The sequence below is a fragment of the Callospermophilus lateralis genome, chromosome 5, assembly GCF_048772815.1.
Source record: "Callospermophilus lateralis isolate mCalLat2 chromosome 5, mCalLat2.hap1, whole genome shotgun sequence".
Classification (NCBI taxonomy): Eukaryota; Metazoa; Chordata; class Mammalia; order Rodentia; family Sciuridae; genus Callospermophilus; species Callospermophilus lateralis.
Window position 1 is genome coordinate 38,834,069 of NC_135309.1, and position 15,625 is coordinate 38,849,693.

At 39.8% G+C, this 15,625-nt stretch overlaps 1 protein-coding gene and 1 long non-coding RNA gene across 5 annotated transcripts in view; one reads left to right on the forward strand and one right to left on the reverse strand.

Moving 5' to 3' along the window:
• Nucleotides 1–12,294, reverse strand: LOC143399670 (uncharacterized). Its single transcript, XR_013091424.1, has 3 exons — nucleotides 12,119–12,294; nucleotides 6,828–7,153; nucleotides 1–261 (listed from the first exon to the last, which is right to left on the reverse strand). It is a non-coding gene; the product is annotated as an uncharacterized LOC143399670 (long non-coding RNA).
• Mgat1 (alpha-1,3-mannosyl-glycoprotein 2-beta-N-acetylglucosaminyltransferase) overlaps nucleotides 12,001–15,625 on the forward strand; it is a 20,480-nt gene continuing 16,855 nt past the window's right edge. Inside the window, exons 1-2 of one of the 4 annotated variants that reach the window (XM_076856526.1) lie at nucleotides 12,001–12,081; nucleotides 13,490–13,914. The gene's annotated coding sequence lies outside the window, so the exon portion shown is untranslated. The other 3 variants (XM_076856525.1, XM_076856528.1, XM_076856524.1) reach the window with 3 other exon arrangements.

Below are 15,625 nucleotides of genomic sequence, written 5' to 3' on the forward strand. Positions count from 1 at the left end.
AAACAGTAAATGCATCCTTTATTGTGAAATAAACTAAGAAAATGCTTTGATATTTCGGTGTACTTATATAACTTTCATCTCTTTATTGAACTGAAATTTCCAAGTATTCTCCACTGTCCCCTACTCCTAACCCAAGTTGCAGCTTAGTATTCTGGGTTTTATGTAGATTCACTGCATCTATTGTCTTCAGTTTGATACCTTAGCTATGGTTATCTGGGTTTGTCACACTTCTTCAGTTCTGTTTGCAGAACACAGGAGCTCCTGGTCAAAAAGAAGGAAAAAAAATTGAGACATAAAGGAAGGAATCTCAGGAAAAAATAACTGACCAGGCGAATGGAGAGAGTAAATAAGAAATCAGAACATGCCCAAGGTCAGGACTGTCTCTTCCTGATACTCAGAAGAAACATAAGTCTAATTGGCACTTGCACTATCAAATTCCCCTAAATGCCTCCTCCTTCATCTGGGGGATGGTGTAGCCTTCCACATAGAAACTGTCTCCTTATTCACTTCAATCAGGGCTATCCCATTGGCAAAAACAGATTCACAGCAGAGAGAACCTCACACACGTGCTCATCAATAGATGAATGAGTAAAAATTTGTGGAATATACAAATAATAGAATGTTATTATATCACAGAAAGAAGTGCTGATTCACAGTGTAACATGGGTAAATCCTGAAAACTATGTGAATAAAAGAAGCCAGACATATGCAATTCAGTCAAAATATCCAGAACAGAACAAATGATACAGACAGGAAATAAATCAGTAGTTCCAGGGGATAGAGCAGGGAGGAACAGGGAGTGGCTGCTAATAGATATCATGTTTCTTTGTGAGTGATGAAAATATTCTGGAATTGTTGATGGCTGTACAACCCTAGGAATATATTAAAAACCACTAAGTGGTTAAAAAAAAAGTGGACAATGTTAAGAGTTTTACTTTGAATTTAAGGAGAGAACTGAATTATATTATTTAATTTCCTTGGACAGGAAACATAATTAAATTATCAAAAATAGAATAAGCATAACTGAAAAACTACTCACAAAACCCCAAAACTGGAAAAGAAACAAAGACATAAAAGAGGCGAAGATGGCAAATAAGACCCAAAATATGTATAAGTGGTGTTCCCAAAGAGAACAGAACAAACAAAACAAAAAAGTCAGAGTTACTAAATGGAAACTTCTAAATTAGTCATAAGAACAGTAACCAACATTTATTGAGCATTTACTAGATATTCTAGGCATAGTTTTAAGCACTTTGCATGTATTATCTCATTTAAAAATTTTTTTTAGTTGTTGATGAACCTTTTAATCATTTATTTATATATGGTACTGAGAATTGAACCCAATGCTTCATACATGTGAGACAAGTGCTCAGAAATCAGAGGAACCAGGATATGAGCCTATAAGTAAATATTCATTGAATTGAACCAATATAGAAATATGAGTATTTTAAGGTAAACAGAATGTCAGCCCTTAAAAACTCATAATATAGGGCTGGGGATGTGGCTCAAGCGGTAGTGCATTTGCCTGGCATGCGTGCAGACCGGGTTTGATCCTCAGCACCACATACAAACAAAGATGTGTCCGCCGAAAACTAAAAATAAATAAATAAATAAATATTAAAAAAAAATTCTCCCCCTCTCTCTCTTAAAAAAAAAAAAACAAACAACTCATAATATAGTTGGGAAGAAATGTCCAAATTAAAAATAACAGTATGAGGATTAAATAAGGCAAGACCAAACACAAAACATTAAATGCATCCTTTATTGTGAAATAAACTAAGAAAGTGTTTTGATATTTCAGTGTACTTATATAACTTTCAGTTACATAAGCCACTGAGCCACAACTCCAGCCTACATTATCTCATTTAAGGTTCACAATAATTGAATTAGTTTAAGGATTATTATGATCCTTACTGCATTTACAACAAAACTGAGTAATTAGCCAAAGAAAATACTTCAGTGAGTGGCAGAACTGGAGTCAAAGAATCTTCAGATTTATAAAGGGAAATGCATTCTGGAAAAATCAAATAATTAAGTCATTCTGGTACAGTTTACCGAAATTCAAAGACAAAGGGAGGAAGAGATCCAAGAGAACTAGAGGGAGGCTGTATTCCTCGTTGCTCTGTGACTTGGGATACAAGCAGATGAAATACTGTTTCTCTGAAAGACAGCCCTTGCTGCCTACTGATCCCCTGCTGTTTGCCCCTACTTTGTCCGCCAGCCCCTTTTCTAGTATATCGCATGCCTTTTGGGTGCTGATCAGTAGCTACTTCCACTGACTGCCCGCTGGCTGCCTGTTTGCCTGCCTTTTACCTGCTCATCTATGCCTTTAGCCAGCCAAATGCCGACCCTTTGCTGGCAGACTGCCGGGCCCATTGCTGCCCAGATGTCCATTGTCAGGGTACCTGCAGGTTCAGTCATCTTGGGAAACTGGCCAGGGCCTGGGAGTCTAGGGCCAAGGGGCCTGCAGGTTTGCTACTGCCACCACTGCATCTCAAGGCTGGCTGCCTCAGTCTGGGGACACTAGTCAGGTCCTAGAGATATATCATCAGGATACCTGTAGGTCTGGATGCACTTGCTGGGTGTGCTAGTAGCCGTGATCTGGCTGCCTCTTTGCAGGGTGGCTCCTTTGTGTGAGCACATCCCTGGTAGTCTTTTTGAAAGTTGGAATAGCATTGAGATCTTGGGACTGCTGGAAGGCAGAGCCTGGGGAATCTGAAGCCCAGGTCCATCAGATTGCAGATGGGTCTGTGTGGGCCAGTCTGGGCCTGGCAAGCCTGTGGAAAGCCAGAGTCTTGGGGCAGTTCCCTGGGGTGGGGAGCACACAGGTTGGAGAAACTGGAAAGAACCAGGAATCCTGAAGTGCCCTGGGACAGAAGGGCCTAGCTACAAGTGCAAAGGCTAGAAGAGGGTATGAGGGCATCCTGCTATCAGACTGGGGAGCTACCATCAAACTATAGAAAATCCCATCTATTGGCAGAAAAGAAAAGCTAAGAAAATTTTTGAAAGCCAATGAAGTAACTGTTCAAATTTCCATAGAGACTTTCCTTTTTTTTATCTTTCTTTTTCCCCCTTTTCCTCACATCTCTACCATGTATGAATTCAAATATTATTAAGCATCAGTTTATTGAGGAATGGGATGTCTGACTAGTATATCAAAGTTTGGTTTTGTATTCTTAAATTTTTACTTTAAAAAAAATCTATATTTTTTTCTTTCACTTCTCCGTCTCCCTGGATTCTCTTTCTCACTTCTCTCATGCTAATCAGCCAACCTCTACTAATTCCTTCTTTGCTCTTACTATAAATTTTTACCTCTATCTTCTCTCCTCCCTCATAAACATCACATCCTCCACTACTTCTGTTCCCTCTTTGTCCAGCATTTGAAATAGTAAACCCTTTTAGGAAACTTACTGTTTATATTGTAGACAATAATTGAACACATCATTTTTGTTTATTGAGACAAAACTGTAGCTCCTTAATAGGAGCTATTTGGTTTAAGGTTGTATATTGCTTGCATTGGGTGCTGTTAATATTGGTCTCCCCCTCAAAGGAGGTACTAGAAGCCTGCAGGGACACTATAAGACTACTATAAGAAACTGTACTGCCTCAGATCCATACCACTAGATGGACACAAAAACAACTTGAAAAAACAAGAGAACAAAGCACCTCAATCAAACCAAGATGTTCCAGCAACAGAATCCATAGACAACACAGTAGAAGAAATGCCAGAGAAGAAGTTTAGAAAGTACATAGTTAGACTGATCTTTGAAATAAAGGATGGTATCAGAGAGAAAATACAGGAAGTAAAAGATCACTTCAATAAAGGGGCAGATATTATAAAAAGGAACCAAGCAGAAATCCTCAAAATGAAGAAAACAATAAATCAAATTAAAAATTCAATGGAAAGCATCACCAAGAGACTAGTTGGTCCACTGAAAAAATAAATAAAATTGATAAACCTGTAGCCATGCTAACAAAGAGAACAATGCAAGCGTGGCTATGAGTTTAATTCAAATTACTAAAATTCATGATAGAAATATCAGGACAGACACTCCTGAAAAACAAAGGATAATTAAAACTATTTTGAAAATCTATACTCCAATGAAATAGAAAATCTTGAAGACATTGACAAATTTCTAGAGACATATGATCTACCCTAACTGAATCAGGAGGACATACACAATTTAAACAGATTAATTTCAAGCAATGAATTAGAAGATGTTTTCAAAAGCCTACCTACCAGGACCAGAAGGATTCTCAGCTGAGTTCTACAAGACTTTCAAAGAAGAATTAACACCAGTACTCTTCAAATTATTCCATGAAACAGAATAGGAGGGAACCCTTTCAAACTCATTCTATAAAGCTAGTATCACCCTGATATCAAAACCAGACAAAGACACATCAAGAAAAGAAAACTTCAGACCAATATCCCTGATGAGCATAGATGCAAAAATTCTCAATAAAATTCTGGAAAATTGCATACAAAAACATCTTTAAAAGACAGTGAAACATGATCAAGTGGGGTTCACCCCAAGGATGCAAGGTTGGTTCAACATGTGGAAATCAATAAATGTAATTCATCACACCACAGACTTAGATAAGAATCCTTCATGTTCAAAACACTAGGAAAACTAGGGATAGCAGGAACATACCTCAACATCGTAAAAGCTATCTATGTAAGCATGAGGCAAACATCATTCTAAACAGAGAAAAACCAAAAGCTTTCCCCATAAAAACTGTAACAAGACGGGGATGCCTGCTCTCACTACTTCTATTCAACATAGTCCTTGAAACTCTTGCTTTCACAAAAGAAATTAAAGGGATACGAACAGGAAAAGAAGAACTCAAACCATCACTATTTGCTGGCGAAATGATTCTATACTTGGAGGATCCGAAAAAGTCTACCAGAAAACTTCTAGAACTAATAAATGAATTCAGCGAAGTAGCAGGCTCTAAAATCAATACTCATAAATCAAATGCATTCTTATACATCAGTGAGGAATCCTCTGAAAGAGAAATTAGGAAAACTACCCCATTCACAATATCCTCAAAAAAAAAAAAAAAAAAATCTGGGAATCAATCTAACAAAAGAAGAAAGACCTCTACAATGAAAACTACAGAACACTAAAGAAAAAAATTGAAGAAGACCTTATAAGATGGAAAGATCTCCCATGCTCTTGGGTAGGCAGAATTAATATTGTCAAAAAAGGCCATACTACCACAAGTGTTACATTTAATGCAATTCCTATTAAAATCTCAATGTCATTCTTCACAGAAATAGAAAAAGCAATCATAAAATTCATTTGGAAAAATTAGAGACCCAGAATAGCCAAAGCAAACCTTAGCAAAAAGAGTGAAGAAGGAGGCACGATCATAATGCCAAACCTAAAATGACACTACAGAGCTATAGAAACAAAAACAGCACGGTATTGGCACCAAAACAGACATGTAAACCAATGGTACAGAAAAGAAGACACAGAGATAAACCCACCTAAGTAAGGTTATCTCATACTAGACAAAGGCACCAAAAACATACATTGGGGGGAAAGATAGTCCATTCAACAAATGATTCTAGGAAAACTGGAAATCTATATGTTGGAAAATGAAATTAAACTTTTCTTACCCTACACAAAAATCAACTCAAAGTTGATCAAAGACTTAGGCACTTGAACACAGACCCTGCGCCTAATAGAAGAAAAAGTAGGACCAAATCTCCAGCATGTCGGCCTAGGAACTGATTTTCTTAACAAGACTCCTAAAGTGCAAGAAGTAGAATCAAGAATCAATAAATGGATTCAAACTAAAAAGCTGCTTCTCAGCAAAAGAAACAATTAATAACACAAAGAGAAGGCCTACAGAATGGGAGAAAATCTTTAGCACATGCACCTCAGATAGAGCATTAATTTCCAGGATATATAAAGAATTCAAAAACTTAACACCCAAAACCAACCAAACTAACAATAAAAAAACCCCTCAAATAACCCAATCAATAAATGAGCTAAGGAACTGAACAGACACTTCTCAGAAGAAAATATACACTCAAATCAACAAACATGAAAAAAAAAAAATGTTTATCATCTCTACTAATTAGAGAAATCCAAGTCAAAACTACTTTAAGATTCCTTCTCACTCCCATCAGAATGGCAATTATCAAGAATACAAACAACAATAAATGTTAGCGAGGATGTAGGGAAAAAGGTATACTTATACATTGATAGTGGGACTGCAAATTGGTGCAACCCACTCTGGAAAGCAGTGTGGATATTCCTCAGAAAACTTGGGATGGAACCACAATTTGACACAGTTATCCCACTCCTTGTTTTATAACCAAATAATAAGCAGCATACTGCAGTGACACAGCCTTATCAATGTTTATAGCAGCTCAACTCACTATAGCTAGAAACTTTGGAATCAACCTAGATGCCCTACAACAGATAAATGTGGTACATATTCACATTCTTAAAGAGGGAGCTGGAGAATATCATGCTAAGCGAAATAAGCCAAACCCCAAAACCAAAGGCTGAATGTTTTCTCTGACAAGCAGATGCTAATCCATAATGGGGGGGTGGTTAGGGAAGAATGAAGGAACTTTGGATTATGCAGAGGGGAGTGTTGGGAGGGGAGGGAGTGTGGGGATGGAAGGATGGTGGAATGAGACGGATATTATTACCCTATGTACATGTATGATTATACTATTGGTGTGACTCTGCACCATGTTCAGTCAGAGGAAGATAAGTTGTGCTCCATTTGTGTACAGTGTGTTAAATACACTCTACTGTAATGTATAATTAATTAAAAAATTAAATAAAAGATAAAGGGAAACTTACATGATCATTCTAACTGGAAAATTCAAGTTTCTCCCAAGGGAAGAAAAACAAAAGATCAACTTGACTTCAGATTTCTCCTCGGTATCAACTAGTGTTAAAGATCAGAAGGGCAACAAATCCTAAGGAAGAGAGGGCCCAAGACTTTCATGGTTGGCCTGTTGTCCTTCAAGAAGAAAGGTTGATACTGCTTTCACTTGTGCTTAAGGTTTGTCACTTAAGAAGCTTTCCATTGGTTCAGCAAATCGAAGGAAGGTCCTGGTCAGCAAGTCTTGGGTCTCGTGACATTCAATTTCCAGGATCTGGCATGAGATGCCCAAACATCCCAGCTTGAGAAGAGACAGAGAGGCTTATCATGATCATGGAATAATTGGAAGGAACTTCATGGAAGTTTTTGTGATTGATTGAATATGGGAAGTTTATGGAAAACAGCTGGGTTTCTGCCACAGCAACTGGCTGTATAACTAAGCCACTTCCTGGGAGAGGTCATGGATGGAACAGTCATAAGTTTAGCTTTGGGCACTTGAATTAGAGGTTTAAGGGGATCAGTGAGGAAACTAAGCTGAGATGTCCAGCAGGCAGGTGGATCAATGGGCCTGGAGGACAGAGGAAAAGGGTCTGGGAATGTGTATCTGGGTTTATTGGACACAAAGTTGACAATGGAAGCCAGATGATTTCTGTGGGATCACCTGAAAAGAAAAGTATAAAATGAGAACTGAGTGACCAGAAAGAGCACAGGAAATCTCAGCATTTAAATGTCAGGCATAGGAAAAGAGGGAGAAGCTAGTTAAGAAGCAAGAAAGGAGTAGCCAGAGAGTAAGAAGGAAACTGAGGAGAAGTGTGATGGTATGCAAGTCAGGGGAGAAGTTAGAAGGAGAAGAGAATAGCCGAGTATGCTGAAGTTGCAAAGAGGCACAATAGGATGAAGGGATGAAATGAGTGTGGGTGTTTCCTTATGGGTCCAAATTTTAAAGATATTCCAGAATAAAAGAACAAATAGCAAATGTACATGCTGACTTCTGTACTTACAGAGTTCAGACTTAAACCTGTACAACGAATACTACCCAGGTTAAGGAGAAGCCCAGGAAACTACAAGAGTATCTAGTTTCTAAACCAATACTATCTGAAAATCACATGTCTGAAAAAAATATGTGTGTGAAAATATTCAAGAAAATATTTAAAAAATGAAAAGGTCAATGAAGAAAGACTCTTAGTGCTTACTATTAGCTATACAGACAGAAATAGGTATCAGAATAGATAACAAACTGAAATGGAAAGTCCCCAATACATTAAATTGGTGGGCCATTTGGATGAGCCTCTTAGTCTCTGATTAACTTCTTTCTAGTTGGAGAGGTAGGAAATCTGGTTCTTTTGCAATTAGATTCAGCTTATTAGGTGTCCTTGAGTTAAATTTTGGAAGGCAGAAGAAAGGTGGGAGCCATTTTCCTGCTGCTTCTGACAGAAACATGAAGCTTCCACAGGAAGGAGGAACCCACTTGGTATAAACAGTCCTTTAGCCATGTTCTGCAGATGTTCAATCCCTTTTGGCCACCCCAATATAAATGACAACCTTGGAGATCCTGCCTTTTGAGACTTTGCCAACTGGTCCTTCAGGTGAAATAACTAATACGCAAATCTCTAGCGTATTCTTAGGAGTTTATCCTAAAGGCAGAGCATAGTCAGACTTCTGCCCCAGCTGGTGTTGACTTTTTTTATCTCCCCTAAAGCAAAGGGGGATAATAAAACACCATGTCCCTGAAAGCTCCTTTTCTGTTCCCTAAAACCTCAGCAAATTAAGGGAACTGTCCTTTGTTCTTTAATATAATATGTATCTATACTTTCCATTCCATTTCTATTTCTGGGATGGAAAGTCTAGATACATACTATCTTAAAGGAAAAAGGCTTTCTCTTAGGCACACTGGAAACAAGATAAGTTAATGTTATCTGTAGAAAGCTACTTCATTGCAAGTACCTTAGGACAGATGCTCCTGCAATGCTGGTCAGACAAGCAAACTAAGCAAGCCAATACTTATGATGTTACTGCTTGTGCAGCCTAATATATGAAACTGCTCTCTGAGTGAGTGCTGAATTGAGGGCACCATGGAAAGGATTCACTAGAGTACTACAGCATAAGCTTGCAGAAAAACTTCAGGCTTAGTGTTATCTGGTAATATCCAGAGCACATAAACAAAAGGCAAATGACAAACTGGGAAAATAGCTGCAACACAGGTAACAAAAGGTTGATATTCTAGAAAGGGTTCTTGCAAATGAACAACAACAACAACAAAAAGATAAGCCCAAGTGGGTAAAAGATATGAGTAAGCAACTTTCAAATGCTTCAAAAATAAAAAAGTTGCACTTTACTAGTACTTAATAAAGTAATTTAAAACTACACTGCAAAACCATTTTTTTTCTATCAGATTAGAAAAGACAAAAAAGAAAAAAAAAAACAGTGTTGGCAGGATGTGGAAAGAAGCTGGTGTCAAAGCAGTGCCACCTCTCTGTAGATCTTTTGATAACATGCATCAAGAGCTTTCAACAATAATCACACCTTTTGACACCAGTTCCAGAACTTTATCTTGAAGATGTAATTAAGGATGTGCACAGAGACTTAGTTACAATTAATTTTATAAATGTGAAAAGCTGGAAATAACCAATGTATAAAAAGAAGGGAAAAAATTATGCTACATCTGTATAATGAGAAACCAGAGTCATTAAATGGCATGCAAAATGGAAAAATGTTCACCACATATATTAAGCTATATAAGCCAGTTGCAGTATAATTCCAAATATGCATAAATATGAACAGAATAAATGGGAAGGCTTGTTTATTTCTGGTTGCTGTGTTTACTATTTTTTCCATTTTGTTTATGGTTCACTAATTTTCCTCAATGAATGTACATTTCATTTATTATAATTTAAAAAAACCCTAGCAATTATATGAAAGTAAAAAGGAATGAAAAGGCATTAGTAAAATTTGAATTGACTGAAGTAAAACTGTAACAGATCACTAATCAGTAAATAAACAAATCATTAAGTATTAACATTTCTTTTGAATAACTAGATTTAGTTTTTCTAGCATCAAAGGGAATGAGACCTCAAATATAAATTGACCTGAGGTACAGAAAATAAAGTCACAATACAGGTATATCTATCTTTGAACTATAAAACTGCTACCAGTTATGTATGTATGTGTAAATGTCTAAATATTTTAAAGGACATCCAATAAGTTGAAAACTGTGATTCCCTTTAGTAAGGTGGAATTAGAGGAGAAGAAGAGATAAGTTTTCTTCACACAACTCCATGTATTTTGACTTGTTATAACAGGTATGCAAAAATCTAAGTAAAAAGTGCAGTTAAGATAAAAATGATGTTTATATACTTATGAAAATACTTAGAAACATGAAGTATGGTATGATGATTAAAATCATTAGCAATATACAGCATTCCCCTCACGGAATTTAAATTCCAGTAGGGTGAGACAAACAATAAATAGTTAAGTATGTTAGGAGCCAAAGTGCTAAAAAAAAAGGAACTTCATAAGGGAAACTGTCAGTGTTGTGGGAAAGGAGCAAATTATATAAGTTGGTTAGGGAAGGACTCACTGAGATAATGTTTGAAAAAAATATCGAGGGTTGAGGTTGTGAGTGATGATGAATATCTAGAAGAGCTTCACAGAGGATAGAAAAAACAAAGGCCTTTTAGGTAGGCTCAAAGAACTGTAATGAGAGCAGTGTGGTTGAGACAAGAGTAATTCAGAAGAGAACAAGCCTGTCAGAAAGGTAAGAAAACCACTGAAAATGAGCTCTATAAGACATGGTAAGAACTTTGGCTCTACATATCAAGCGAAATAGGGATCTCCTACTGTGATTTTATGCAGAGATATACCAGGATACCACTGGCTGTTGTGTGGAAACCTGGATATGAGGTAAGGCAAAGACTCCTGGTTGTCTTGGTGAAGGTAGCTGTGGAGATACTGTTGGATCTTAGACATAATTTGAAGGTAAATCCAACAAAATTTCCAGTCAGACTGGAAGCAGATAAGAGGATGACTTTTTGGGTTTTGAGTAAATAGAGTTGTCATTAATTCAGACAGGAAAGATGGATGACTTAAGTAGGTCTGGAGATAAGGGTAGAAAAGAAACTTATTTGTGGACTTGTTATTCTTGAGTGTAAGCAGTATATATTTTAAAAAATAATGTTCTTAGTATTATGATGACATCTCTCCAAATACAAAATTCAGCACTCCTGGCCCAGCAACTATTAAATTTTCAGTGTGGAACATTTTCAAGTTGGTAACTTCCTGATCTAGAAAAATCACCTGGATAGAAAATATGCAGAAGCTGGGAGCCTACCTTCTGTTCCAGTTTTCAATAAGTGAGAAAAAGTAGAGGCTGCAAATACATCCACAATCTTGGCAAGACTCTAGAGCATGCTGTTGACATACAAGCTCCAAAAATTATTGGTGGCTGTCCATGGATTCAACTTGAAATCAAGGAAAAAAAAAAAAAAAAAAAAGCAACAGGGCGATTTTGGAACTTGTAAATCCAGTATTTGAAGGAACATGTTTAAGGAACAGGTGGCACCTGATAATGGAAATACTGTGTATAGTGTTGTTACATAGGAGGTCAGCAATTCAGTCTGTAAGGTTCAAGCACAGCATCTGTCCTGCAACCCTGGGCATAACTCTCACTCTGGTGACGGTATTTGGAGTCCTGATCTGTGGGTATTCAGTCACTACTTGTAAAGAGCTCAGCACAGTGAGTGTACAGCGCAGGGTTATGAGAAGGGGGCTTTCTACTTTTTCTCTTTTTGTTAAGCATTCACACCCTTTCTATTTCTAGACAAGGAAGATCCTGCCTAATGCAGAGATGCAGCGAGAAAAAAAACGATAAGCAAAACAACTTTCCTCCGGTATTGCTACAGAGTTCTCAGCACAGGAATAGGTAAATACAGAACTCGCCAAGACAGACTGCATTCAGAAAGCCGAGCTGCACAAGCGGTTAGAAGCCAGGTCAGGCAAGCCGTTGCCAGGCAAAGTTAGGACCCAAGAATAGCGACAGGGTTACACAGCAGAAGCTCCGCCCCCACTTCCGTGCACTCCGCCGCATCCCTTTCCCGCCCAAGTCCCGCCCACCAGGCAGTCTGAGCGTCAACGCTCGCGACAGGGTCCGCGACGCATGCGTCTTTGGTCTCGATCGGCTTGGCGTGACGCTCGTTCCTACTCTCGGCCAAAGTCTCTGCCCTGCCCCCTCTTGTACGACCGCTACCCTGAGCCCCAGCTTCGTTCTCACCCAGATCTGGCTCTGCCCAAACCTCGACTTCAATCCTGTGAACAGTGACTGTAGAACAACCTCCAGCACTGCAGACCCACGTCCCGCGCTCCCGTAGTGGCGGTGGTGATGGGCGGGGGTGGGGTGGGACAGAATAGGCGGGATGTGGGAAGGCAGCGGTAGCCTTGGGCCCACTTCCGGAGGACGGGCGGAAGTGGCTGCGGTGGATGGTGGGAGGGGGAAAGGAGCGCAAGGGGAGGGCCGGGCCGCCGGGGGTCGAGGGGGTGGGGCCTGGGCCCGCGGTGGGGACCAGGCCCAGGGCCCGGACTTCGACCCCGGGCGGGCCGTGGTTTCCGGCCGACACAGGGTGGGCGGGATCCAGGTAACGACTCTACGCGCTAGGGAGAGGGTCGTCCTTGCGGCGGATCAGTAGGGTTCGGACTATTGAGAGGGTTGCAGTGTCACCCCCTTGCCCCGTGAACACTGAACACGGGATTCTGAAGAGAAGGGTGGGAGGAGTTAAATTCCTGGTGGGGGAGGGGAGGTTATGTGGATGCCACGCCCCTACAGGAAGGAAGAGAGTGTGTGTGTGTGTGTGTGTGTGTGTGTGTGTGTTTAGGAGTAAACTTATGAGGGGGCAAAAAGGATGGGCTCTTGGAAGGTTTGGGCTATTACAAGAAGGGAGTCAGGCCTAAAACATTCCAGGAGAGTGCTTTCGGGAGTGGCCCTGTGAAAGAGTTTGATGGAGATTGGGAATTACATCCCTGACACAGTTTTGGAAGCAGAGGGGGAGGTAAGGGTTGAAGAAAAGAGAGCAAGGAGTGCTTGTAGAAGGTGCCTACATCTCGGAATGGAAAGGATTTAGTTCAGTTGCAGAGAGCTGGCAGATTAAAACACTGAATACCCTAAGAACCTTGAGAGATCCGATTAATATGTGGTGCCTTAAATGAGTGGAGGACGTTCTTTTCTGCATTCCTTAGAAGACAGTTTCCCTCATTCAGTACTTTTGCTTACCTTTTTTGTACTGAGAATAGGTATGACTCTTATTCTGAGCCACATCTATGTGCCCATATTGATTAGGTGACTGTTTTGGGGTACAGTATGTGAATGAAGTAGATACTAAGGTACTTCTTAGGGCTGGGGATCTGACTTTTCAGTGGTGGAGCACTGAATGCACAAGGCCTTGGTTCAATCCCTAGCACCACAAAAAAACAACAAAACAAAACAAAAATAAAAGCTTTCTATAATCTTGTGTGGAGTATTTAAGGAAGGGTTTTTAATGATATACTAATGGAATATAATTCAGAAATGGAGAGGGAACTAGAAAGTCTTAGGAATCTATTCCAGTATGGACTAGATTAGAGAGCATCTTAATGTTTAAATGTTCTGCAGGTTAATACAGATATCAACGGCCCGGGCCATGCGGGTTTTAAGGCCTGTTTCTTCTCATGAGTTCCAGCAGAAGACAGACGGAGGAGTCCTCAGGGTGGATGACTTTCCTTTCTTGAGCAAGAGATGCAATAATACTTGGAGTCTGTCCATCACTAGGCTCTGAGCTTAGTAAACCAGCTGAATGAAGGCATGTAACAGACCCCTGGGAGGGACATTGAAATCTGCAGTGGGGGGGAGGGGCTTGGACACACCCCTTCCCCCCAGACTCCTCCTCCTCAGAGTCCATTCAGCCATGGACTTTGGACCTGGATAAGAGGAAAAAAGCTGCACTTTGTTTGGTGGATCTGATTTGGATTCTCGGTTTTGAAAATGGAGTGTTGGATGGGCATTTCATGATCTCCAGGGGAGCAACTGAGAAAAGAAAGGTAAGGTTCCTGTCTCATATCCCACTTAGTGCTTTGGTGCTCCTTTGCAGAAATGTTTGAATGGAAAACACTGGGGATTGGAGTCATTCAGGAAGTCAGGGCACCACCTGTGCCCTGGTGAGAATCCTTATCCTAACGAACTTCACCTCTCCTCTACTTTCCCCATTTGCAAACTTGTAGCCATCCTTTCCTTTCTGAGACCAGAGGGATGGATACCTGGTAAAGAAAGTATTGTGAATAATTAGGATTGTGAGGTTAGGTCCAATGCGGTTAGGCCAAGGACATGAAAAGAATCAGGCTTCTGAAGGGATATTGGATTAAATTACCTTTAAAGATCTTTCCACCAGTGAGATAATAAATAGGATTTCAAGTCCATTTGGGGTAAGACTCTGAAATGTGTTGCCTAGACAGAGGCAGGCTGCTCTTTTTGGGGAGCTAACTAAATAAGGCAACTAGATGCAATGGTGTATACCTGAAATCCCAGCCAATTGGGAGGTTGGTTGGAGGATCTCAAGTTCAAGGCCAGCCTCAGCAATTTATCGGCCCTAAGCAACTTAGTGAGACCCTGTCTCAAAACAAATAAAAAAAGGGCTGGGGATTTAAGTGGTAAATTTCCACTGGGTTAAATCTGCAGTTACCTCTTCCCCCCAAATAGGACAGTGAGGAGGGGCTAGAGGTAGGAAAGATAAATTGTTTCTTCCTCCTTCCTCTATAAGGGAATTTGGGACATGAAACCTCATAGAAAAAATAGAAAACCACCTACCTAAATTTGGGAATCAGTAGGTTTTGTGTTCTAGCTCTGACTTTCTGAGTCAATGTTCAACCCTACATATATTGATCAACTTCTGTTGTTTTCTTCACTTGAAAAATGTTGATAACTATCATGATAGGTCCCTCACAAGATTTACTAGAAGGAAATGAAATAATGATACATTTTGACAAGTACCAAGGCCATGACATATAAAACAATAACATTGGCGTTCCTTGACATACCTGTTCGTTACAGTGAGAAAATCTCTAATTAGGTGTTCTTTCTTATATTAAATTACCTTACTGGCAAAAGCCTTAGAAGACATCCTTAACTAAAAGCCTGCCCTGAATTTGTCTCATCTTACTGCTGTTAATACCTGGTATTGTCATATTGTAGAAAAGGTGAATGGATTAAGGACTTAAATTTGAGCGATTATGTCAGCTACTGCATTGGCCATAATGGTTCTCCATTTATTTCTACTAAGTACCTCTTTTGGGGGTAGAAAATTAAAGAGGGGTAGAGGGAAGTTTGCTGGGTTTCTGTTCGTGACTAAAAGGCTCACTCCTGGTCACTCCAGGAAAACTGGGCTGACTGGGCTACGCAAAATAACCACACAAGAGACACAAATACCTTTTTCTTTGAGGTCCCTGTGATGGCTCCTCTGACCTTAAGGGTCCACAGGAAGAGAGAGAGAGAGAAAACACACACACACACACACACACACACACACACACACAGGCTGACCCCTTTTATTGAGGAGAAGCTATTCATATGAGGCACAAGGGGTCAGGTTTCAGGGGGCTGAGTTCAGCTTCATGATGTCTGCTGTTAGCAGGTTGACTGACATCTAGGTAGGCCACACCCAAGGGCTCAGTAAGAGAAGGGGACACACACAAGGCACTTCCATGGAACATTCTATCCTAAACAGGGCAAGGGATAATATTACAAAGGAACAGGAGA